The 25,835-nt window shown below is 48.6% G+C and overlaps 1 protein-coding gene across 1 annotated transcript in view; it reads right to left on the reverse strand.

Moving 5' to 3' along the window:
• Positions 1-3,004, reverse strand: part of Alpl (alkaline phosphatase, biomineralization associated) — a 53,271-nt gene extending 50,267 nt beyond the window's left edge. Inside the window, exon 1 of the mRNA XM_052177819.1 lies at positions 2,884-3,004. The gene's annotated coding sequence lies outside the window, so the exon portion shown is untranslated. The remainder of the gene's footprint in view (positions 1-2,883) is intronic.
• Between the last annotated feature and the right edge of the window lie 22,831 nt (positions 3,005-25,835).

The raw sequence follows: 25,835 nt of genomic DNA on the forward strand, positions 1-25,835 counted from the left end.
CCAAAGCACTGTTGTTTTGTTTTGCTTTGTTTGTTTTTTTGTTTTTCCGAGACAGGGTTTCTCTGTGTAGCCCTGGCTGTCCTGGAACTCAGGCTGGCCTCGAACTTAGAAATTCACCTGCCTAGGCCTCCCAAGTGCTGGGATTAAAGGTGTGCACCACCACAGCTTGGTTGAAGGTACGAATTCTTTTACAATCCACATAGGTGAAGCCTAAAGTTAGTAGACTGCTTATGATCTTGCTGGCCCTCAGCAACTGGTACCTATGTTTATTACCCCACATCACAGATGAGGAAACAGAGAAACAGAGGGTCCAAGAGCTCTTGAAAGAAGTTTGTCTAGGATCGCACCGCAGGACAGATAATCTATTTCCAGTCTACTGCCTCCCACTGTATTCTGAAGGTTAGAACAGCTCCAGAAGTAAGGCGGGGGGAGCCAAAATAACAAACATACCACACGGCCCGGCCCTGGTGTGCCAGTGACGAGGGGCTGTTGTGCTCCGGAGCTCAGTCAGCATTCCTGTGGCCACGTGGAGAATTGGGAGCACAAGTTCTCAGCCCAGCATGCTCGCTGCCCACAAGGCTCTCCTCAAGCTCCAGGGTTTTTATGTTAATGAGCCCAGTCAGACAGACTTCATGCTGAGAACTTCAAACTCTATCCCTGGATTTCGCATCCTGGGTTCACCCCCACATCCCCCTTCCCCAGAATCCCGAAGACCACAGACGCCCTTAGGACATCACTGGACCTATCACGGGACCTAAAATTGTAGGTCCTTGAGCCCAGACCCAGATGCCCAAGTGGCTTGTATGTGTCCCAGGGCGGGTCACTGTCCCTTCAAGAGGTTTCTTCACATGCAGGAAAGGATAACATCTCCTATCTTTGCAGGGTAGAACAGGAAAGGGCCTGGTGCTGGGCTGCGTGGGCAGTGAGGCAGAGGTGGATGACAGGAGATTCCTGGGTTATTCCCAGCTGGAGCTCCAGACTTCCTTCCCGGGCTTGTCTGGGAGGGAGGAGGTGGATACTTCTGAGTGACAGTAAGGAAGGCCGAGTGCTTCCTCCCAGCACAGCCTGGCAGGGAATGGGCAGAGCCTGGGCAAAGGTGGTTGACGGGATGGCAGGGTTCAGAGGCAATGACATAACCCTATACACTGATGCAATTTCTGCTGAGACTGAAGCTGGGGACAGCCACTCCTTTCTAAAGTATAAGAACCTGCTAAACATGTTGCAAGCTGTACGGTGTCCTCCCCACCAATAGGGTCTGCAGGCCAAAGACTTCCAGTTCCTGTACACCCCCAAGGAGAATTACGAGCCACAGTGAGACCAGAGCTGTGCCTTGATCACACAGCTGTGCCCCATCTTGTTAGTACCATGTATTGCCTACTTGCTGTGACACAGTGTGACATTTTTATCCCTTTCTTTGGGAACTACTTCATTTTGATTCTACCATGTGACACTCAAAATTTCAAAGCCTGAAAAGAATTTGTCCCCTCTCGGCTCGGCACCTAGAACAGAGTTTAGCGTACGGCTGATGCCTAGTAAGTATGTGTAGATTGAAGATACCCACCATCTGGCCTGTCTGGTCTTTTGGTTCACTGTAGTCCTAACATAAAGATGGGACCATCACAGACATGGCTGGGAATCAGCCGAGACCTGTCTCTCTCCACCAGTAGGCTTCTGAGAAGCTGTGTTCTCCCCCAAGGGAATCAGAGACAGTTCAGGGACTGGAAAAAAAAGGCAGAGAGGAGATGGGCAGAGAGTGGGAGAGGGAAGAGCTGATTGAAAAGACAGAGAGGCTTGGACGGTGAAGGGAGGCCTGAGGGGGGCGCTCCTTCATCTTCTGGGCTGTGGAGAATGGGCAGCAGGGTTCAATTCCTAACATCACTTATCTACATTGTCTAAAACTCGCTGTCCCTATTTGTAAATGAGATGTCCGACAGCCGTCAGAGCAGTCTTTAGCACACAGAAGGCATTCAGAAGAGTTGTCCTCCTCACTAATTCTCAACCAGCCTGAGAATCTGAGCCTGCCTGAGGGGAGTCTTTAAGTTCTTCTTGAAGCCAAAGGTTCTTTCAGGTCTGAGAATCATCCCTCTGTTGTATGTGTGTTTGTATGTGTGTATGTATGTATGTATGCATGATTTCGAGACCTAATCTCCCTAGGTAGCTAGGGTGGCCTCGAACTCACTGAGATACTCAGCCTCCAGTCAGCCAGCATCACTGCCAGCCGCGCCAGCCCTCTCTTTTAATCAGGATTCACAGGCACACCCCAGAGTCCTTTGCAAGGCCTCCTTCCCCAGGCCCATTACGTGTTGAAAAGGATTGCCATGGACAATGTGGGTTAAGAATGAGGTTTTCCTCCGCCTTGGGTCCTGCCGCTGTGACTGTGCCTTTAACCCTTTCTTACCCACGCTGGGCAAGGCAGCAGCCCCACTCTCACCTGCAGGCAGCCCGGAGCCGTTCACCGGCTCCTTCCGTTTCCTGGGCTCCCCCACTCCCAGACAGACACTAGCACGCGGTCTCCGATCGCTCCCGCCAAAGAGCTCAGCACGTGCCTTCTTCCAGCTGTTCCCCAACTACTTTAGACACCAGCGGGACAGAGTGGCTAGGGACCACGAAGGGCGCAGCTGTGGGCTGCGGAGGCGCGTGGGCACCGGGAGCAGGTGCTTAGCACGAGGGTGGGGTCCTGGGTAGCGGCTCCGCGGGCGCCACGTCCATCATCTTACCAGGCCCCAAAAGATGCGCGCCGGGGTCCGGAGCGGGAGATCGTGGGTCCCCCTAGGGAGCCTGACCTCCCACGTGTCCCCACTGTGGCTTGGACAGTCACTGCGGGACCGGAGGAGCGCACGCGTGGGAGTCACGCCAGCCGCGGGCGCAGCATGCTTTCCTTACCTGCAGGCACTCGTGGGGAGGGTCTGTCCCGGCTTGCGAGCGGTGGCCCTAAGGAGCACAGTGGCGGGAGCGTACTCTGGTGGCCACCTCCCCCGCCTGCTTATGAAGGCGGCCGGGCCGAGCACTCGCTGGCCTCCCCGCCCCCGGCCGCTCCGCCCCCGGCCCGCACCCGGAGCCCCAGGCGGGTGCCTCTGCGTTGCCAGGGTGCCCCCTGCCGGGAGCGCGGCGCTCGACCCGGCCCGTAGGGCTCGCAACAGGCAGGGTAGCCCGCCTTGCCTCTCCCTCTTTCCTTGGCTTCAGGGTGCAGCTGCCTTGTCTTTGGTTTTATTTCTCTGTAGGAGTCTTTGTCCCTCGATGGTTGTCTTCCTGTGCCTGACCCTGCGCGTCTGTGTACCCACTTGGCTTCTCTTAAGTCTCTGTGCGTCTCTCTGCCTATACACATCCTTGTCTGTAATCATTTGCGCCTCTGAGCCTCACACCCCTACCCCTTCCTATCCACTTTCTTTTCTTTCTTTCTTTTTTTTTTTTTTTTTGCCTTTAGCTAAGTCAGTAGGAAGCAGAGGGAGATCCCTTGGGCAGGGCCCTCCCTCCCTAAAGTCTTCAGAAACAGGGACTCGGGACATTCTGTCTGTCCCAGCCAGAAGCCCAAGGACCTGCCCGGGGCAGACCACTTCCCAGGCAGTGGAGCCAGACTGTCCAGGCCCACAAGCCTGCTCTGGTGACCTCCGGGAACTGGCCAAGGCTCTACAACCAGCAGACGCTATCTCCTGGCTTCCCTTGCTTCCCGTTATGGGGGAGTTAGTTATAAGAAACCTTGTTTGGAAAATGTACAGGAAACAAATTCTAGATCAATGGGAGAGGAAAGGCAACCGCTGGGTGCTTGTCGGCCTCACCCCGTCCCCCAGGAGCCACCACCTCCCTTCCCTCGAGGTGAAGCCAGTCTGGGTTTGAAAAGTCTCTCATCGGTTTCCTGCTGAGAGCTCCTGGAGGTCGTTTTGAATGCCATCACCGTTTGAATACCTCCTCGTTCCCTCCTAAAAGGAGGGTCTTACCAGCTACTGAAGCTGCCAAAAACCATCTGTGCCTCTAATCCCCAACAGCCAGAGATTTGAAAGCAAGGATCATGTTTCCCTGAACTCCATCTTCCTCAGCCCCAGGATTGACCAATTCTACCCTGAAGCTCCCTCCATCTTAGGTCCAGGCATCTTCTGTGTGAGCTCTACCATTGAGCCCATTGTACAGGAGGAAAAGCAAGACCCAGAGACAACATATGACTCATCAGTAAGTTCAGGGCCAGTACTGGAGTCTGATGCCAAAAACCAAGAATGTCTGGGTTTGTTTTCATTTGTTCTTGTATTTTAATAATTAATGCTGTTTATTTACAGTCGTGCTAGGAAATTTCCCTTAGAAAATAAGTTTATGTTTTTACACAGTGAGACCAAGTATTGGGTAAATTACTCCTTATTTGTGTATTTCGAAGCGAGGTCAGGATGGCAAAAGTCATGGGGGCGTTCAGTAAATGAAGCTTTGGACATTTCACATCCTCGTCTGTAAGAAGCTGAGAGTTAAGACAGCGGCGAGCTCAGAACACAGCACTTGGCAACTGCTCCCTAGCGCCAAAGGCCTCAAGACTGCAAGAGGCTTGAGATTGTATCAGCATCTGTGTGCCAAGGGACATCCGCATCACAGAAGGTCTTCCTTCCCAACACAGGCAGAGCTGGGACGCTGGAGCAGCAGGGGCTGAAGGTGTCCTGGCTTTTACCGTGAGCCTCCCTCCCCGCCCCCAACACCATCCATGGGGAATGAGCAATTCTGGTTTGGTTCATGGCTAGCCTGAGACCACTGTGTCTTCATAGAGAATGGCAAGCACTCTCCAAGGGATCGGAGTGGCTGCTTATCTCCCGCTGCCACTTTCTTCACTATACTTTCCCTGATGTTGGTCTCTGACCCTCAAGAATTCAGTTGAAGAATATAGTTCAGTGGTATAGTACTTGCCTATGTGCTGAGACCCTGGGTCCCAGATTCAGCGCAGAAGTAAGCAATCAGCTGAGACGGTGTCTCCCCAGCATCCCTTGCTTCCCTGATCTCTGGGTACCACTTTTGATGCTGCCTAAAAACCAGGAGGAGGCCAGGCCTTCACATTAGGAGCCCAAACCCACCCCAACTCCTGCCCTAGCTCTGTCCTGGCTGGCTGGTAGGTAGGTTGACAAGGTATCTCTGGTTAAGCTGTTTGGTCCAGAACATTTGCAAATGCAGCCCAGATTCCAGGGTGCCAGGCCTGCTCTATGGAACCAGCTGCTTCCATAGATCTCACACCATCTTTTCATACATAGTCTCCGGAGTATGATTCCTAGATGAAAGAAATGGGCAAACAGAACCACTTGACCTCCAAGCTCCCGTGCCTGAGAGCTGTTTATTCTTTATTTGTCCATATTGACTCCATGCCAGGAACTCCTTGCTTGAAATAAGGCCCCAAGTTTCATAGTCACGGTTGGGTTGATCCATACACCGGCAGTCCTAATAGTCAGAGGGCTGAGGCAGGAGGATCACAAATCCAAGACCAAACAACTGCAGAGAGGTACCATGTCTAAAAAAAAAAAAAAAGAAAGAAAAGATGGTGGTGATGGGGGAGGGCCGTGAGTCCAGAAACTTAGAGTAGGGACCGCAGTGGACAGGGAGGGACAAAGGAGAGGGGCCAGCCAGCTAGCAGAGGCAGTGTGGCCGCTGGGGGTAGGAAAGACTGAACTGGTAGGTGTGATTGTCACGCTTCCAGACTAGGCACAAGCAAGCATCGAAGCTGCAGCTTTTTGAGTCCCCGGGTCCCCTCCAGGCCCACCTTCAACTCAGTATGAAAATGACCTTGGAGATTTGGAAGAAGGGACCTGCTTTATGGGTTCCTGAGTCCACAGAGCAAGTCAGGCTGCTCAGAGCAGCCCTGCATCCAGCACGGGGAATTCACAGTTGGGAAAATAGAGTCTGTTGTGAGCTGTCATTTTGGGGAACACTTCCTTTGTGCCTGTCAACCAGATGCAAAGCTCTCTTTACAGTAAGACGCATTTCATAAGCCTGGAGGCAGCGTCTCTACCACCACTTTCCCCCCAACCCTCTCTTTAAGAGGAGACGGTCTCACTGGGCAGTGGTGACACACGTCTTCATTCCCAGCACGTGGGAGGCAGAGGCAGTCGGATATTTGAGTTGGAGGCCAGCCTGGAAGAGAGAGAGAGAGGGAGAGAATGAGAGAGAGAATGAGAGAGAGAATGAGAGAGAGAGAGAGAGAGAGAGAGAGAGAGAGAGAGAGTATCATGTTGCCAGGACAGCCTCAAACTCTCAAACTGATATGTAGTCAAGGATGGTCCTTCTGCCTCTGCTTCCTGCATGCTGGGATTGCAGATACCACATATGTGTATGTACTGCTAGGGATTGAACCCAGGGCTTCATGTATGCTATGTGAGTACTCTACCCTCTGAGCAGTATTTCTAGCCCCACTGGGGATGATCTTTAAGACCATCTTGTTTAACTCCCAAATCTACTGCTTCTACCTCCCACGTGCTGGGACTACAGGAATCAAGTCTTGCTCAGTTTATGAAGCGCTGGGGCTTGCCCTTGTTTAGTGAACACTCTCTTAACTAACTTCTATCCCCGACTCCATTCTCTTTTCCAAGGAGGAAGCAGTCAGCTCAGCCAGGACAGGCTAGCAATGTTACACATTCCACAGAGGTTTATTGGATGCCCAGTACGTGGTCTACACTGCTCCCGGAAGTGCGGACACACACTAAGGTGAGGGGCGTTCTCAAGAGTCTGCTGACATAAACAATACACATCATAAATGGGTAGATTACATGGGGACAACGATGATAAGGGCAGGAAGCCAGAGCAGATCCAGGTGTGTTGAAGAGAGGCCAGCTGTGACAATTGCCCAAAGGAGAGAAGAGAGAGCTGTCCCCGGCCACTCAGACAAGAAGAGAATCCAAACTCGGGAACCTTGTATCTACTGTCTAGGTTCCTATGCAGTATGTAACATACCCTCCGGGGACCAAACCTCACCCTATCCTAAACTTACCCTGATTCTGACACAGCCCCTCACCTAATCTCATCTCTGGCTTGCTTTCTCTTTCTTTCTTTCTTTCTTTCTTTCTTTCTTTCTTTCTTTCTTTCTTTCTTTCTTTCTTTCTTTCTTACTTTTTTTGGATTTGTTTTTTTAAAGACAGGGTTTCTCTGTATAGCCCTGGCTGTCCTGGAACTCACTCTGTAGACCAGGCTGGCCTCAAACTCAGAAGTCCGCTGGCCTCTGCCTCCCAAGTGCTGGGACTACAGGCGTGTGCCACCACCGCCCCCGGCTGATCTCTGGCTTTCATGCTCATTCTGTTTCTCTATCACGGGCTGACCCATATTCCGTCCCTTCACATATACAGCTCCACTCCCCTAGGCCCCAGCATGTCAGCCCTGCTCCCAGCTCCTGACACACAGGGTGTCCTCCAGCCCCAACTGCCTTTTGAGGAATTCCTTCTGACAAAGGCCCAGAGGAGCCCGCCCTGTAAGAAAAACCTCATTGTCCACCAAACAGTGCGTCCATTTTGTCCTTATTTCTCAAGGGACGTGTGAGCGGGACTCCAGGCTGGGAGGAGCATCCGACTTCCTACTCACAGCCCCAAAGAGGCTGCAAGCCAAGAGCAAAAGGTCAAGGCAGCCCTCTAGGACCCGGATCCCAGAGGCTGGGACAGACAGGCTGGCACAGCAGTCGGCCATCACCACAGTAAGTCGCCGTCTTCTCTTTTCAGTTGTGGGAGATCTTGGCTGTGTGCAGGACAGCAGAGGAAAGATCTCTGTCCCACAGGGATCCTATGATCCAGTCTCCTCTCCGCCTGTCGGCCCATCTCTCTATCTTCCATGGATCCCCAGGAGAAGGGCTTCGCAGAGGCTCTGCTGAGTGGGGCATCACTTTAGCATTGCACCTCCTGCGAAGTGTGGCAGTTTGAAGAGGACCAGCATGGGGGCAGCTTTACGGACATACATAAAGCTGACACTGGGGCCTCACATGCTAAGCACATGCACAGACAGGCCCCAGCAGCAGCAGTATATATTTTTAAACTTGGGGTGGGGGGAGCATGCGTGCATAGATGCCATGGCATACCTGTGGAGGTTAAAGGCCAGCTTTTAGGAATATGTTCTCTCCTTCCATCTTGTTGAGGTAGATTCATATTTACTGTCTGCAGCACGCTGTGGACTCCAAGCTTACTATAATTCTCTTATTCCTACTTTCCATTTTGCCACAAGAGTGCTGGTGACTTACAGCTGCCTGTAACTCCAGTTCCTGGGGAATCCGACCACCCTCTTCTGGCCTCTGCAGGTACCTGCACTTATGTGTACACACACACACACACACACACACACCACGCACACCATGCACACCACGTGCACTCACAAACACACACACACACACACACACACACACACACACACACACAACATACGAAGAAAATAAATCTTTACAAAGTTACCCTCCTGGTGATCACGGGTGACCTCAGCTGAGCCAAAGGGCCCCTAACTGGCTTCCTTGTCTAGCAGCAAGACAAAGAGAGGTTCTCCTTGCTAAACAAAGGCTTATCTGGACGCAGCTGGGAGGAGCCTAGATTTGCTGTTTGATGTGCTAAGACTCCTTCCTCCCAGCTTTTGCATCTAAATATAGTCTGAGGTCTTGAATTGGGCTTTGTGGCAGCATTGCTGCGCTAGCCTTCCCTTTTAGCAAAGTTCATTCTCCTCCCTGGACCCACAGGCCCATCTCAAAGACAGGTTTTTTGCAGGCAGTTAACAATGAGGAAAAAAATGTGGCTGACCACTCCAAAATCCTGAAGTTCCCCACAAGCCGGCAGGGGCAGCTTTGGAGCTGCAAGTTTGAATCCCACTGTCATCAGGCTATAGGGTAGCCAGTGCTTCCGTTCCCAGCTGTGTGGGAATGTTGACTTCCCAATTCTGGTTCACTTTCTTATACCTACCTGGTCAGCTCTGCAAGGTCCGCATAGCAGAGCCTGCAGCATAGTAGAGCCTGCGGTGTGCAACTGTGTTTCTGTTCCCAGTTTCTTTAGCGGGGAGTTATCGTTAATAAGAAAAAAACAAACAAACAAAAATTTCAACTTCTCAAACAGGTTTAAAAACTAACAACTCTCTCTGCTCATTAATTGGGGTGACCTGATGCTTGCAGGGCCTGGTTTGTCTTTTTCTAGTTCTCTATTTCCAACCAGGTGAAGTCTCAGAAACATGTCCCTCTCAATATTTCAAAAATAAGATAGAGGTCAGGAGGTGGCTCAGGTACTAAAGCAGTGGGGACTCAGTAAACAAAGTAGCAAGTGCTGGAGGAAGACACCAACAGCAACCTCTGGCCTCCCCACCCATAACACATAACACATGATCACACACCTGTACTCATGTGTGCCTATTCCCAAAAAAATGTATACCTATAGACTTGAACACCACACATTGAAAGAAAGAAAGAAGGAAGGAAGGAAGGAAGGAAGGAAGGAAGGAAGAAAGAAAGAAAGAAAGAAAGAAAGAAAGAAAGAAAGAAAGAAAGAAAGAAAGAAAGAAAGAAAGAAAGAAAGAAAGAAAGAAAAAAAGAGCCAGGCAAGGTAGCGCACGCCCTTAATCCCAGGATTTGGGAGGCAGAGGCAGGTGGATCTCTGTGAGTTCATGACCAGCCTGGACTACAGAGCAAGTTTCAGAGCAGCCAGGGATAGGTAGAGAAACATTGTTTCAAAAATTAAAAAAAAAGAAACAAAGAAACAAAGAAAGGCTAGAGAAGGGAAGGAAGAAAGGAAGGAGGGCTCACCAGGTGGTAAGACCCGGCAACCCACATAAGGTAAAAGAAGAGAACCAGGGTCTGGAAAGAAGACTCAGTTAAGAGCACTGGCTGCTCTTCCAGAGGTCCTGAGTTCAATTCCCAGCAACCACATGGTGGCTCACAACCATCTGTAATGTTGTGATGGTGTGTCTAAAGACAACTACAGTGTACTCACATACATAAAATAAATAAATCTTAAAGAAACCAACTCTGACCACCTCAAGAGTACCATGACAATCTCATGCCCTCATAAGCATGTATATCATATAATAAATAAAATAACTAATACATAATTTATTTTATTAATTTATTATTTATAATTATATAATTATATAAGTATCTTTACTTTTTTTAGTTTTTAGATTTTGTTTAAATCTATATAAGTATACTGCAGCTCTTAACTGCTGAGCCATCTCTCCAGTCCCAGTAATTTGTTTATTATGTATTATGTATTTATTATATAAGTTATAAGTTATTATTTATAATAATACAATAATAAATAAATAAATTAAACCAGACAGGCAAGAAGGAAGGAAGGGAGGGAGGAAAGGAGGAAGGAAGAAAAAAAAGAGACATTAAACTTATTGGCTTAAAATAAAACATACAAGGGCTCGAGAGATGGCTCAGTGGTGAAGAGCACTGTCTGCTCTTCCAGAGGTCCTGAGTTCAATCCCCAGCAACTGCATGGTGGCTCTCAACCATCTCCAATAGGATCTATGCTTTCTTCTGGCATGCAGGTGTGCATGCAGATAAAGCACTCACAAACTAACTAAATCTTTAAAAAAGAAATAAAAATAAATAAATAAAAGTACAAGTTTGGACTCGAGGAATCTTGTAGTCTGACCTCTATCATGGCTTCCTAAACCAGTCACCACAGTGACCACATAGGCCGGTGCAGGCCCACCCATGGAGATGGGTGGATCCTGCCCACACATCTTCCCCAAAAAGGGACCAGAAAAGTACGTGCTGGGGAGGCCACTCTAGGATGCCCACACACTAGCTTCAGCGGTGAGATAGCTCGCCATTCTCTTGCTTCTGTGAGGTCCTATATTTGCCAGAGAAAATTACTTCAAGGCAAATAATAACAATATTTAGACTGTGTGATAACTCAGGCCCAGCATTCAGGAGGCTGATGCAAAAGGATTGCCACAAATTCTGAAGGCTAGCTGACTGTTCCACAGAGTGACTTCCAGACCAGCCTTGGCCACAGTGTGAGATCCAGTATCAAAAATAAATAAAATAAATCCCAAACAGGGAGCTGGGGTGTGGTTCACGTGGCAGAGAGCTTACCTAGCTCACCCAGCATCCTCGGATTCAAACCCCAGCAATGTATAAACCAGATGTGGTGGTGCTCACCTGTAATCCCCGTACTTGGGCAGGAGGCTGGGGGATCTAGAGTTTAAATTTAAACTCTACTCTCTACATAATGAGTTCAAGGCTACCCTGAGATCATGAGGCCTTGTCCTAAAATATCCAAAAAATAATAGCCATATTTTATATGTACAAAGCGCGATATTTTTGTTTTGTTTGTTTTTTTTTTCCAAAACAGGGTTTCTCTGTGTAGCCCTGGCTGTCCTAGAACTTGCTCTGTAGGCCAGGCTGGCCTCAAACTCAGCCATCTGTCTGCTTTTGCCTCACCTCCAGAGTACAGAGATAAAGGCAGACATGAGCCACCACTGTTGTAGCAAATATTTAATCTCAATTGGGGGTTTCTACCATGCCTTTGATCATTTAGTTTCCAGATAAAAAGACAACTTTCATATTTAGAATTAGCCTTAAAGCACTAGAGCTGGACAGTTATCTACCCACTAAGCCAGTTTTTCTACTTCCCGATTAATAACCCAGAGGTAACTTGCCATGTTCTGTCTGGGCCACTCTTACTCTGACTGGCCAGCCCTTGGGGCCAGTTCTCACGATCCCTTACCCCATGGAGTCTTCCTTTCTCTCCTGTCTCCTCTCTCTCCCCTCATGTTCTGTGCTTCAGATCCCAAGTCAGGGCACTGAAGCCCTGCCTGCCTCTCTTCTGCCCAGATATAAGCTGAGGGCATGTTTGTAGGGATAGCCTGGGGCGAGGTTATATAGCATCAGTTAGAATACTTGAGGGTCTCCTCATACCTGGGGGTAACCAAACCTTGGGGGCCAGTATTTAGCATTACCATACATAGCAACAGACAAACCCACAACACAGCACTGTCTAGCTTCAACACGTTTTTAAACCTATGGGCTGGCTGCCTGGTTCTTAACTTTGCACAAGTTAGAGTCATATCTGGGAAGCTGGGATTATTTTTTTTTAAAGATTTATTTATTTATTTTGTGTCTGTGAGTACACTGTCGCTCTCTTCAGACACACCAGAAGAGAGCATCAGATCCCATTATAGATGGTTGTGAACCACCATGTGGTTGCTGGGATTTGAACTCAGGACCTCAGAAAGAGCAGTGAGTGCTCTTAACCACTGAGCCATCTCTCCAGCCCTGAAGCTGGGATCTTGATTGAAGAAAGAAAGAAAGAAAGAAAGAAAGAAAGAAAGAAAGAAAGAAAGAAAGGAAGGAAGAAAGCCTCCATAAGACTGGCCTGCTAGCAAATCTGTGGTGCATTTTCTTGACTGATGTTTGATGTGGGAGGGCCCAGCTCACGGTGAGTGGCACCACCCCTGGGCAGGTCGTCACGGGTGCTATGAGAAAGCAGGGTGAGCAAACTGTGATGAGAAAACTAGTAAGCAGCGTGCTTCCATGGCCTCTGCATCAGTTCCCACTTCCGGGTTCCTGCCTTGAGTTCCTGCCCTGACTTCCCCTTTGCGACAGACTGGGACTGGGATATGACCTGAAATAAACCCTTTCCTCCCCAAACTGCTTTTGATCATGGTGTTTTATCCATCCCAGCAATAGGAACCTCAACTAAGATTGTACATGAATCATCTCTGTTCAGGCAACGAAGCTTAAAAGCAAAAGGAAGGGTTAAGTTGGGGCTGGAGAGGTGGATAGGCAGTTACGAGCATTTCTTGCAGATTGTTCAGGTTCCGTTCCTAACACCCACATAATGGCTCACAACCATAGGTAATTATAGTTCCAAAGGACCTGACCCCCTCTTTTGACCTCTGCACACAAGTGGTACACATACATCCAAAACACCCCCCCCCAAAAAAAAACCCTAATTATTTTAAAGAAAGATTAAGTTAAAATGCCTGCAACTTCCTTACACACAGGTACTCCATTGAACACCTTGATAATATCTTTAATTTACACAGTAAAGAAAAAAAGGATACATACATTATTTCCCAGTCTTTTGTTTTGTTTTGTTTTTCGAGACAAGGTTTCTTTATATAGTCCTGGCTGTCCTGGAACCCACTCTGTAGACCAGGCTGGCCTCGAACTCAGAGATCCGCCTGCCTCTTCCTCCCAAATGCTGCATTTCCCAGTCTTGTGCAGAGTTCTGCCCAGACACCACATTCCACTTATTTCTCTGTGTAGCCAGCATGGTTCCCACTGTAGAGATCATGAAACCATGTCTTGAAGGCCAAGACACAGCCAGCCAGCAGCAGCTCCTAACAAGCCCCTGGCCTTGGTGCCTGTCTTAGTCAGGGTTTCTATTCCTGCACAAACATCATGACCAAAAAGCAAGTTGGGGAGGAAAGGGTTTATTCAGCTTACATTTCCACACAGCTGTTGATCACCAAAGGAACTCAAGTAGGTCAGGAAGCAGGAGCTGATGCAGAGGCCATGGAGGAGTGTTCCTTACTGGCTTGCTTCCCCTGACTTGCTCAGCCTGCTCTTTTTTTGTTTCATTTTTTGTTTGTTTGTTTGTTTGTTTGTTTTTATTGAGACAGGGTTTCTCTGTATAGCTTTGGCTGTCCCAGAGCTCACTCTGTAGACCAGGCTGGCCTCGAACTCAGAAATCCGCCTGCCTCTGCCTCCCAGAGTGCTAGGATTACAGGTGTGCGCCCATCTCAGCCTGCTCTCTTATAGAACCCAAGAATACCAGCCAAGAGATGGTACCACTACCAGGGGTCCTCCCCTTTGAACACTAATTGAGAAAATGCCCCACAGCTGAATCTCATGGAAGCACTTCCCCAACTGAATTTCCTTTCTCTGTGATAACTCCAGCTTGTGTCAAATTGACACACAAAACCAGCCAGTACAATTGACTCCTTGTCAACTTGACACACAAACACATCACTATTAAGCCTCCAAGGGCTTGGGTCACTTCTCTAGCTCTGCCCTTTGTAGCGCACACTTTATCTTCTGGGCTCCAGCTGTCTGTACTCCACTGCTGCTGCTGTTCTTGGTGGTCATTGCATGGCACTGGCATCTCCAAAACACTGCTGTCTTCTGCTGTAACTAGGCTTCACCAATAGCCTCTCATAGGCTCTCTTCATGGTGCCAAGCCTCAGCTCCTTTGCAAGACCCCTTCAGTCCTGGGCCATCAATTGCAACTGAGGTTGCACCTTCACCAATGACCTTCCACAGCCTCTCACAGTGCCGAGCCTCAGCTGCTCTTCATGACCCCTTCATACCTTCAAAACCAGGACCATCTGGTTTTACACTAGTCTTACACAGTACCAAGTCCAGCCACAGCACAAGGTACAATTTTGGCTGTCTCTGGAACACAGCCTCTGTGCTCTCAGAAAACACTTCTCAGAAGATTTTTCCTCAATGATGCTGGTCTCTTCTTAATCACTGCTAATTTCTTAGCTCCAGCAAACCAACATCAATAGTCGCAGTAACACAAAGATTCACTTTAGTGGTTCTGGTATCTTGTTAATCACAGCTGATTCTTCAGCCCCAGCTAACTAAAACCATAGAATCTTCACAATCAAAACATGGCCCTGATAAGAGTCTTTAATCTTCCCTCTGAAATTTCACAAGCCAGGCTTTCATTTTCTGCACTGTTCTCAACATTATATTCCAAGCTCCTACACAATATCCCACAGAGCTCTTAACACAGAATGTATCATCTAGCTCAAAGTTCCTAAGTCCTTCCACAGTCCTCCCCAAAACATGGTCAGGTTGTCACACGAATACCCCACTCCTGGTACCAATTTGTCTTAGTCAGGGTTTGTATTCCTGCATAAACATCATGTACCTTAGCTCCAAGGAAAAGGATCCGCTCATGAAGTTCAAATAGAGCTATGTGGTGGATTGAATGAGAACAACCCCCCAAATTTCCTATGTGTGAATGTGTGATCCCCAGTTAGTGGAATTGTTTGGGAAGGATTAGGAGGTACAGCCTTGCTAGAGCAGGCATGTCACTGGGGGTGACTTTGAGGCTTCAAAAGGCCACAGCAGGCTCAGTGTCTCTCTCTGCCTGCTGCCTACAGACCAGGATATAAAGCTTCGTGCTCGCCTGCTTCCCACCATGATAACGATGGATTAACCCTCTGAACCTGTAAGCGCTTTCTTTTGCCAGGCAGTGGTGGTGCACACCTTTAATCCCAGACCTTGGGAGGCAGAGGCAGGTGGATCTCTGAGTTTGAAGCCAGCCTGGTCTACAGAGTGAGTTCCAGGTCAGAACTACATAGAGAAATGTAGTATGATCTTATAATCCTCACAAGCCCATGTAAAAGACACATGATCCAGGTGTTTTATTTCAAGCCATGAGCCTAGATTGGGCAGAGCCAACTTTTCCCCAGCTACAGGTCCCTTGTTTCTTGCTGCTTCTCCTGCCCATGTGATTCTGGTCCATGGAGGCTTCTTCCTCTCTATCTCACCACCTGCAAACCCCCTCACTCATCTTCCAGTCCCACCTTCTCCTGCCCCTGCCCAGTCACAGGCTCTAGCCTTATCTTGACCAATGAAATTGGGGAGAAGGTTCAAGGTTCACATGGCATCCCTTTGAATACATGAGGATCTGCAACCACTTCTTGAGGAACCAGTTTTAGCATTAGAATACAAGCAGCATCAGATCGACACAGTACAGAGAAATCCTGTCTTGAAGAAACAAAACAAAACAAACAAAAAGCTTTCTTTTATATAAATTGCCTTGGTCGGGGTGTCTCTTCACAGCACTAGGACAGTGACTAAGACAGGCTGGTTGGCAGCATGTACGAGGTCCTGAACCGGCCCTTGCATTGCATAAACTGAGCTTGGCAGCACATGCCTGAGAACTCTGAACTCAGGAAGTCGAGGCAGATGGATCAGAAGTTCAAGATCATCCTTTGGTGTGGAGCTTAAGGCTGACCTGAGATACATGAAACACGTTTTTCTAGATAGATAGATAGACAGACAGACAGACAGACAGACACTGGTCCCCCACCTTATCCAAATAATGCTGCTAAGTGACTCTGAACTTTGACGATTGCAAGGTCAAATACTCAACTGTCATTCTTCCAGCTGGCCCAGGTGAACGAGAAGGTTTATTATAGACCTGTGTGAGAGCATAGCCAGAGGCCAGAGGCAGGGACATCTGGGAAAGTCCAGCCTGGACGTGACCTGAGCCATGCCGGGAGGGGGAGGGGAGGGAAGGGAGAGGGGAGAGAAGGGAATCAGGTGCAGCAGCCCAGAGGCCCAAAGATAAGGAGCAAAAAAAAAAATGGTTGGATTATATAGGGAAGGACAGCCCAGCCCAGCCCCCTGGGCTGGAGAGTTGAAGGTAGGGGCAGGGTAAGGTACAAGGATGTAGAACTCTCTCTTCATCTCTAGGAAGTGGGGGTGCTCTGAGAAGACTGGGAAGGGAGACGCTGACCCTCCTCTCCGCTGACCCTCTAATCTCAGCTGGCTTGGGGGTGAGCCACAATAAGGGAAGGCTCTGAGCATGTAGTGTTCCCACGACCTGCCAGCGATGTGTCACATCTGAAGTAGGATCACATGATTCAAATGTGACACCACTAGCTGCACAATTTTGAGCAAGTGGGTGGGTCACTCTGTGCCTCTGAATCCCTTGGAAGATTACGAGGCACGGGCTAGCCTTTGGATTTAGCAGCTGATCCTCCAGGTGTTTACCTGTCAACAGTAAGGAGGGTTGGTGAGGGGCAATTGAAAAGCCCTCCTGGTGGTTTGCCCATGACATCCAGAGCCCCACTCCTTCCAACCAGCTTCCTCCTCTCTGGCTTTGCAACCTGACAAGGGCTTCCTGGGTTCTCCCCGTGACCGCATCAAGGCATCACAATGCTTGAGCCCAGGAAAGAACAGGATTGACCCAATTGGGTCACATCCCACTCTTGGTGCAGCCAACTATAGATATGGATGGGGCTGTGCAATGCCAACCCGGCAGCAACCAGAGGTGAAGCACTGGCCTAGGACGGGAATGTGACGCCCTAGATGAGACTCAATCAGCCACATTTAAAAAAGATAAAAGAAAAAAAGAAAGATTTATTTATTTATTATATGTGAGTACACTGTAGCTGTCTTCAGACACACCAGAAGAGAGGATCAGATCTTATTATGGATGGTTGTGAGCCACCATGTGGTTGCTGGGATTTGAACTCAGGACCTCCGGAAGAGCAGTCAGTGCTCTTAACTGCTGAGCCATCTCTCCAGCCCCAATCATCCACATTCTTGAGGTCACAAATGACGCTTTCTCTTTTGTTCTTCAATGGAGATGTGCACTTGTGGCCTGACCACTCCCTGAACTGATCCCCTAGCACAAAGAAGAGTGGTACGGGGTGGGGGGCGGGGGGAGGAGGCTAGAGAGACGGACGACTCAGGGTTTAGGAGCACTGACTGCTCTTCCAGAAATCCTGAGTTCAAATGTGTACACACACACACACACACATATTAAAAAAAAAAAAAGAGGAGTGGTACCAACCAAGTTTACAGTGAGATGCTTAACAGGTCAGCATCTCCTGTGTGCTGCAGCCAAGCTGAACCCCAGGCTGAACCAGGGAGCCTGAGGAAGCAGAGCCCGCTGCTGGGGTTGGGGAAGTGGGAGCACAGGGAGAAACCAAGGCAAGAGGAATCGAAGCTCCACCCTTCCTCCTTCCCCTCTCCAGATTCCACTTCCAGGACCCGAGAAGGCCAGCTGGGTTAGCTTTCTTAGCGTTGCCATCATAGCTTCAAATTCCTCCACGCTGATGTTTCCTGTGACCAAAAAAGGTCCTGCCCAGAAAAGGCAACTCTCGCTAAGAGCTGCAAAAATTATGAACCCATCTCTCCAGACAGATTAGCTCTCATCAGAAACAATAAATGATAGCATGTGTTGGCAGGAACACAGGGACCAATGAATCTTTATTCCCTGCGGGCAAAGGTGTAAGCTGGTGTGGGCACTACAGAAACCAGAGTGGAGGTTGCTTTACTTTGTTTTTTTTTGGGGGGGGGTTATTGGGATAGCCTCATTTTTCTGTATAGCCCTGGCTGTCCTGGAACTTGCTTTGTAGAAAAGGTTAAACTCAAATTCACAAAGATCCTCCTGCCTCTGACCCCTGAGTACTGGGATTAAATGGATGCACAGCCACGCCCTGCTTAAAGTGGAGATTTCTTTAAAAAACAATATATACATATATATGTGTGTGTACTATATATAGTTATAGATGTAAATAACTGGTATATATGATATATTATATATATTATGGTATAATGTATTATATATAAATTATGGCATGTATTATCTATTATATGATATATGTGATGATATAGTGATATATATGATATGATGTGTGATATATGATATGTGATATGATATATTATGTAATATAATGATATATATTATATTATATGTATGATATGATATATGATACATATACATCATGTCCTATGACCCAGCTGTTACAATCATGAGAATATGCTCAATAACAATATCCCATAGTAGAGACACTTGGACATCCATGTTCACTGCTTCTCTATTTACAGTAACCAGGAAGTGGAGTCAGCCTGGATGCCCATCAGTCAAAGAACAGATAAAGGAATCATGGTACTTATACACAGTGGGATCTTACTCAGCTGTACAGAAAAATGAAGATACGGCATTTTCAGGAGACTGGATGGGACTTGACAGTGAGCTCACTCGGGGTTAGAAAGACAAATGCTGTCTCTTCCCATGGGTGACCTCAGCTGTCAATTTTGTTGTGTCAATATTGATGGTTTTCTTGTTGTTTGTTTTGCTTTTTTGAGACAAGGGCTCCCTAGATAGCACTGGCTGTCCTGGACCTCACTATATAAACCAGGCTGTTCTCAAACTAACAGAAAGCCTCCTGCGTTTACGCCTGACTGCTGAGATTAAAGGCGTGGCCACCACACCCAAACAATTAACCGAGTGCTAATTGTTTTTTATATATGTTCATTTACTCACGTGAGTATAGTTACAAAGGAGTCCGTAAGAGGGAAACTCAGCTTTCAGAGAGAGGGTTGGACAGGGTAATAAAGCATCAGTGTTACAGGCGTGTAAGGGAGCCTGTGACAGGTATCAGGAGAGATGGGAGGAGAAGCCACATCCCACCTGCCCCTGTGCTTCTCCTGTGGGAGACCCTGTGGACTCGGGCGCAGGAGCTGGTGCCTGGGCCCGGGGCATGCTCAGAGCCATTTAAGGACACTCTGGTTGTTGGTCCACACCATAATACTATCCTTGTCCCGACATGGCCTGACCTCTGCCAGGAGAGAACAGGCAGATGATAACCTTCCCTAAAAGGTCGGTAGAAATGATGGTGTGCCTGCCAACTTCAGAGCGTGGGCACTGTATCCTAAGGGCAGGAGCCAGGGAGGATTGTCCGGGCCTCAAAGCCAGGCTGGTCAAAACATGTCAAAGTACAGCGAGAGCCGAGCTTTCTGGAAAACACTATCTATCCCAAATACCAATTTTGGTGCTTCTGCATTTGATTGGATACAGAAAACTGCTTGCAAACGAGGCACCCGTTCTTTCATGGAGTCAGCCCATCAGCCTCAGCTAAAGTGACACCTGTCCAGCTCTGCTGCCTTGTCACATCGCTGAAAGCAAACTAGAACTTGTCCTATTGTAAAAACAGGTGACTATTGTAACTATTGTAAGTGACTATTGGAAAAACAGAGTCCAAGTGAGATGGTGCATCATGCCTGCCACATCAGTGTTTGGGAGGAGAAGGAGGCAGTAAAGTCAGGAGTTCAAGGCCAGCCTAGCCATTCTCAGCTAAGTAGTACGTTCCCAGTCCATCCTGGGTTACATAACAACCTGAGTCGAAGGGGAGGAAGAGGAAAAGGAAGAGGAAGAGGAAGGAGGAGAAAGGAGGAGGAGGAAGAGGAGGAAGAGGAGGAGAAGGAGAAAGTGGAGGAAGAGGAGGAGGAGGAAGAAGAGGAGGAAAAGGAGGAGGAGGAAGAGGAGGAGGAGAAAGTGGAGGAAGAGGAGGAGGAGGAGGAAGAAGAGGAGGAAGAGGAGGAGGAGGAAGAAGAGGAGGAGGAGGAGGAGGAGGAGGAAGAAGAAGAAGAAGAAGAAGAAGAAGAAGAAGAAGAAGAAGAAGAAGAAGAAGAAGAAGAAGAAGAAGAAGAAGATGAAGAAGAAGAACTGAGGCTTTTTTTTCTTTTTGTTGTTGCTGTTGTTGGTTTTTTGAGACAGGGTTTCTCTGTGTAGCCCTGGCAGTCCTGGAACTCACTCTGTAGACCAGGCTGACCTCGAACTCAGAAATCCACCAGCCTCTGCCTCCCAAGTGCTGGGATTACAGCCTACGCCACCACCGCCCGGCTGAACTGAGGCTTTTTATCTGGAAGGAAAATGACCACCGCGTGGATGGGGGATGCAGGCCGCCATGGACAGGACAGGACAGGAAGGCTGTCAGGCATTTGATGGTGATCTTGGAGAAGTCTGGAGCTTGTTAGCAAGGAGGATAATATGTTCTCTTTTGTCTTAAATTTTTGTTCTCGTGGTTTGAGAGGATTTCCCATACAAGATACAGATGAGTGGCCAGTTTGTCCCTGGAGGCAGACAAGCACTTTCCTATACCTGGTGGCTCTTTCCTTGGGACATGGGGAGGGGAAGAAAGACAGGCTCGTTCCATTCAGGAGAGTAACTGGGTGGGTGACAGCCCTTAAGGATTAAACACCTGGAAACCCGAATCTCTTTTCTCTGTTGCCATTTTGCACCCTGCCTGCTGTGTCATAAGACATAGCTGCAACCCTACCTCTCCTCTTACAATCAACAAAGGTTCCTTCCAAATTGATAACAATCTCCTTGCTTACCTGCGATGTACTAGATCAAGTTCCTAATTCAATCACACACTTGCTCAGTTTTTTTTACTGGAGCCACAGGTAACAGTGAGCTTGCATTTCCTGATTTCTCAAAGGACAAGGTTGAACAGGTCTGGGAGCCTTGCCCTGCCTGCTGCTGCTAGTCTAGACTGTCTCCCACTGCCATCCTGCGCCCCCACCCTTTTTAATAAGGTCTCAGGTATCCCAGTCAGGCCTCAGACTCACTACATAGCCAAGGGTGACCTTGAACTTCTGGCCCCTGCTTCTGCCTCTTGAGTGTCACCACATCTATTTTACACAGGACTTACATGGAACCCAAGGCTTCCCACAAGCTAGCTAACCACTCTACTACAGAGCTATATCCTTTAGCCCCGTTCATTACTCATTTTAAAGATTTATTTATTTATTTTACGTATGTACACTGTGGCTGTTTTCAGACACTCCAGAAGAGGGCTCCAGATCTCATTACAAATGGTTGTGAGCCACCATGTGGTTGCTGGGATTTGAACTCAGGACCTTCTGAAGAACAGTCAGTGCCCTTAACCACTAAGCCATCTCTCCAGCCCTCATTACTCATTAAAAAAAGGAAAAGATTTTATTTGTTTGAATTTTGTCTATATGAATGTTTTACCTGCGTGTAAGTATAACCTGTGCGTGCAGTGCCTGCTGGGAGCGTCTGATCCCCTAGAACTGCCATTGCAGACAGTTGTGAGGGGCCATGTGGGTGCTGGGAATGGGGCTCAGGTCCTCCGCAAGCGCAGCCAGTGCTCTTCACTGCCCAGCCAGCTCTCCAGCCCCCTCCCTGGATTCTTTCTTCTCTAGCCATCTTTTCCACCTGTGAAGGACCGCATCCTGTCTCCAGATCTCCCCATGCCGCCATGCAGTACTGCAGGGGGCTTGTGTGGAACAAGCTCGAATCACTAGTCTGCCACTCCAGCTGGAGGTGGGGAGCAGAAGAGCTTCCTGACTCACTAGCTGACAGCACAAGGATCCTGACAGGTGGCAGACATTTCCGCACTCTAATCCTGAGGAGGCACAACAGCAGTTCTTGGACTAGGCCTCTCCTTCTCCTGCCTGAATCCTACCCTCCCTCAGCTGTTAGAGATAGTCTGAAAATATGTGCCTTGGGCAAGCAAGATGGCTCACATGGCATATTCTGCCAAACTTGACCTGCATTTGGTCCTCAGGATGCACACAATGGAAGAACAAAACAAGACCCCTGCAAGCTGTCCTCTGACCTCCACATCACACTGAGGCACACATACATGTACGATGCACATGTATGCATGCATACATACATATATACATACATATAAGCATGCACATACATGCATGCATACATAAAACATATTAGACACATACATAATACACACAGATGCACACATGCATCCGTACATTCATGCATATGCATACATGAATACATATATATACAATACTTACATACAAGCACACGTACACACATACATACATACATACAAACAAACACACATATATAATACATGAATGCATATCCTCTCCTTCTCAGACCTTATCTGCTTTATCACTGTCCCTGGAAACACGTTGAGCCCAGTATTGTGGGACAATGTTCAATCCACCAATGTCGACTGAGTCCTGGTGATTTTGTTTGTATTTTTTTCCCCAGGGATCAGGGCGGCAGGCAGGAAGCATCCCCTGAAAACAATGTCCACGTTGTTAATTGCTCCCTGGTCCCAACAGGTCTCTGCCAGCTGATCATGGGCCAAAGGGAAAGTTCTCTGATCTTTGGGGTGTTTTGGAAAGAAGTGAATTCCAGTCTGACCCTGAGTGAGAGGCAATGCATTTCCCCTTCTAGAAAATTCTTTCAAGTTCTAGACAGCCGTTTCTCCCTGTCTCTGTGTTTGGCGGGTCCTCGCCTATATCACCTGGACTGACGCTTGGTTGCTATGTTGCTTCTGTTGTTTTTTTTTTTAAGCACACCAATAGATTTATTTTAGAATTAAATAAGAACTGGAAAGCCAGTCTCACGTGCTATAAATAGAAGGCAATTGTGAGCTTGGGTTTCCATGAATACAAAATGCATCAGGAAATTCTAGCTCCAATCTGTTGCTACAGTGGGCTTTTAGCAAAAAGCAGGGAGCGCTGACCGTGTGTTGACTCAGGAAGGAAGGAGAGAAAATTGAAAACTGAAAAACCCTCTTGGGCCTGTGAATTGGGGTCATTAAAAGCTTATCTGGGTCCGTGCTGGGCAGCGGGCAAAGCTGGGAGCGCCCTGCAAAGTGTCTCCCAGCATCTTGTAAATTCAGAGTGCTGGGTGAATGAAGAAGGCTCCCTGCATGGCATGGTGGGGTGGGGACTGAACGTGAGGGCAGCCTTTGAGGTCTCTGACAGGCCAACCCTGGGGCCAGCAACCTCTAATGGAGTGGGGTCTGTGGAGTCTGTCATCTTGTGCGCCTGATGCTGGCTTTTAGGGTCTCCGTACTTCACCCTCCTCTGACTCCCCTGAGCCCTGTGGAGAGGAGGGGTGATCCGTCCCTGCCCTGAGAGCTAGGGCAAAGCCCCATTGCGACTCTCAGCATTGATACTGACAGTTGTAAAGAATGTTCCCCTGTGGCTGTTTCTCCCAGGACTTCCATGAAACTCAGGACCGATTACCCAGCAGGCTGCCAAGCGTAGACAGAGGGCTCCAGATGTCTCCCTAGCTGGGGAGTTTGACAGCCCTCCACCAATGCATGGGCAGTGCTTAGGACACTGAAACCCAGCCTTGCTGAGACCCTCTCTCTCCACCATGGAAGCTCAGGACCAGGTTCAATCTCCTTCTCTAGGTTTCTACTTTATGTGTCGCCCCCAAGGGTCTGGAGCGATGGGCCAGGCTGCCGCTAGGACCTCACACTGGAGTCAGCTGTGTGGGGGTGAGCAAAAGCACCTCCCTCTCTGAGCCTCAGTTTCCTTGTTATAAGCCTGAGGATTCACTCGCCCTTCAGATAAATCTGGAAATTCTGCATGTGTGTGCGTGTATACGTGTGCTGTGCACATCTACGTAGATGCCAGAGAACAACTTAAGATACCTTTAGGCCATCCTTTTTTTTTTAAGACAGTGTCTGTCATTGGCCTGGAACTCTTCCCAGGCTAGACTCCTTGGCTATGAACCTGTCTCCATCACCCCAAGATTGGGAGTGCCACCACAGGGTACTTGATGCCTTTCTGAGGTATCTGGAGCACTGTTGCCACCTCCATGTGAGAGGGGGAAGGTTTCCGTCCCTGCCCCTCCCCCACCGGAAGTACAGGCGTTCTGAGCAGCGGAAAGCCACATCATCCCTTCTTGCAGAAACTGAGCTTCTTAATTCAAAATAAGGCTCTCGGTAACAGTTCTCAACCTTGTGGGTCTTCACACACACACACACACACACACACACCACACATACCCCTTAGGGATGCATGTAACATATTTACATTACGATTCACAACAGTAACAAAATTACAGTTTAGAAGTAACAATGAAATAATTTTATGGTTGGAAGGGTATCTTAGGGTTTCCATTGCGGTGAAGAGACACTACAATCAAGGCAACTCTTATAACAGCCAACATTTAATGGGGGCTGGCTTACAGTTTTCAGAGAGGCTTAGTCCTTTATCATCATAGCAGGAAGCATGGCAGACTGCAGGCAGACATGGTGCTAGAGAAGGAGCTAAGAGTTCTACATCTTGATTTGAAGGCAACCAGGAGAGACCAGCATCCTCAGGCAGCTAGGAGGAAGTTCTCTTCTGCAATGGGTGGAGCCTGAGCATAGGCAGTGACCTCTAAAGCCCACCCCTACAGTGACACATTTCCCCCAACAAGGTCACACCACCTAACAGTACCACTCCCTACAGGTGTGACTACACCACCACAGGGGTCACCACAACAGGAGGAACTGTATCAAAAGGTTGCAACCTTAGGAAGGTTGAGAATCACTAAGTCTAAAGCCTGCCACCCCTGCCCCCAGCCCCTCAGTCTTGCCCTTCTTGGGTGGAGTCCTTTCAGTCCAGATCAGGCCTCCACCTGTCCCCTCTCCTCAGCCCACCCTCTCCAGGTCCAAGATCATCCCAGACTCCTGATAATCTTACTGAACAATGGCTTAAAAGGATTGAATCCTGACATCCCCTCTGTCTCCATCACCACCCCAGGTCCAGGCTGCCAGCTGCTCAACAGAATGGTTGTAAGGTTTTCTGCAGTCTCAGGGTGACACTGCTGTTCCCCTTTAGGCCCCATCTGATCATGCTGTGCCCCAGTCACACTCCTGCAGGGAAGCCACTGCTCTAGTTCAGATCTTGCATGTCCCTCTAAGTCCACAGGTTGAAGCTTCTTCATCCCCTTCCTGTGTCATTGCTGAGAGGCAGGAGAACCCTTACTAGGGAGGACCTAGAGGGGCATTGGGATCCAGGCCCTGTCGCCTCTCTCCTGGGCTTTAACTTACCATGGCCCGAACCCAACAGAACAAGAGGCTACGGACTAAGGCCTCCGTGCTGGCTAGACACGGCTAGAGTAGTTCTGTTCCTGAAACCTTCAGTTCTGATGGCCTAGAAGTGTTAGAACCAGAGGGAGGAGAGGAGGAGTGTCCCTGCCAGGAGCCACAACAAACACTCCAGTGAACTGGAGGCTCCAACTTCCTTGTCACGTGGGGTTTCTGATGCCCTGAGCTAACAGACCAAGAAAGGAATACCAGCGTTAGGAGGGGTGATTGATCCAGATTACCGAGGGGAAATTGGATTGCGACTCCACAATGGAGGTAAGAAAGATAATATCTGGAGAGCCTTCAGGGTTCTTTTGCTGCAGCCATGTCCTGTGATTGAAGTCATCGGGCAAACTGCAACAGCTTCATCCAGGCAGGATTTCAAAGGCACAGACTAGTCAAAATGAAGGTACGAGTCGCTCCTCCACATAAAGCGCCGAGACCTGCTTCAGTGCTTCCGAGGAGGAAAGACAAGAAAACAGAACAGGCAGGAGAGAAAGGGAGTTCTAAACACCAGCTACGGCCACGTGACCAGTTGCAGAGACGAGGATTACAACTGACATGAG

The sequence above is a fragment of the Apodemus sylvaticus genome, chromosome 3 (assembly GCF_947179515.1).
Source record: "Apodemus sylvaticus chromosome 3, mApoSyl1.1, whole genome shotgun sequence".
In the NCBI taxonomy this organism is placed as follows: domain Eukaryota; kingdom Metazoa; phylum Chordata; class Mammalia; order Rodentia; family Muridae; genus Apodemus; species Apodemus sylvaticus.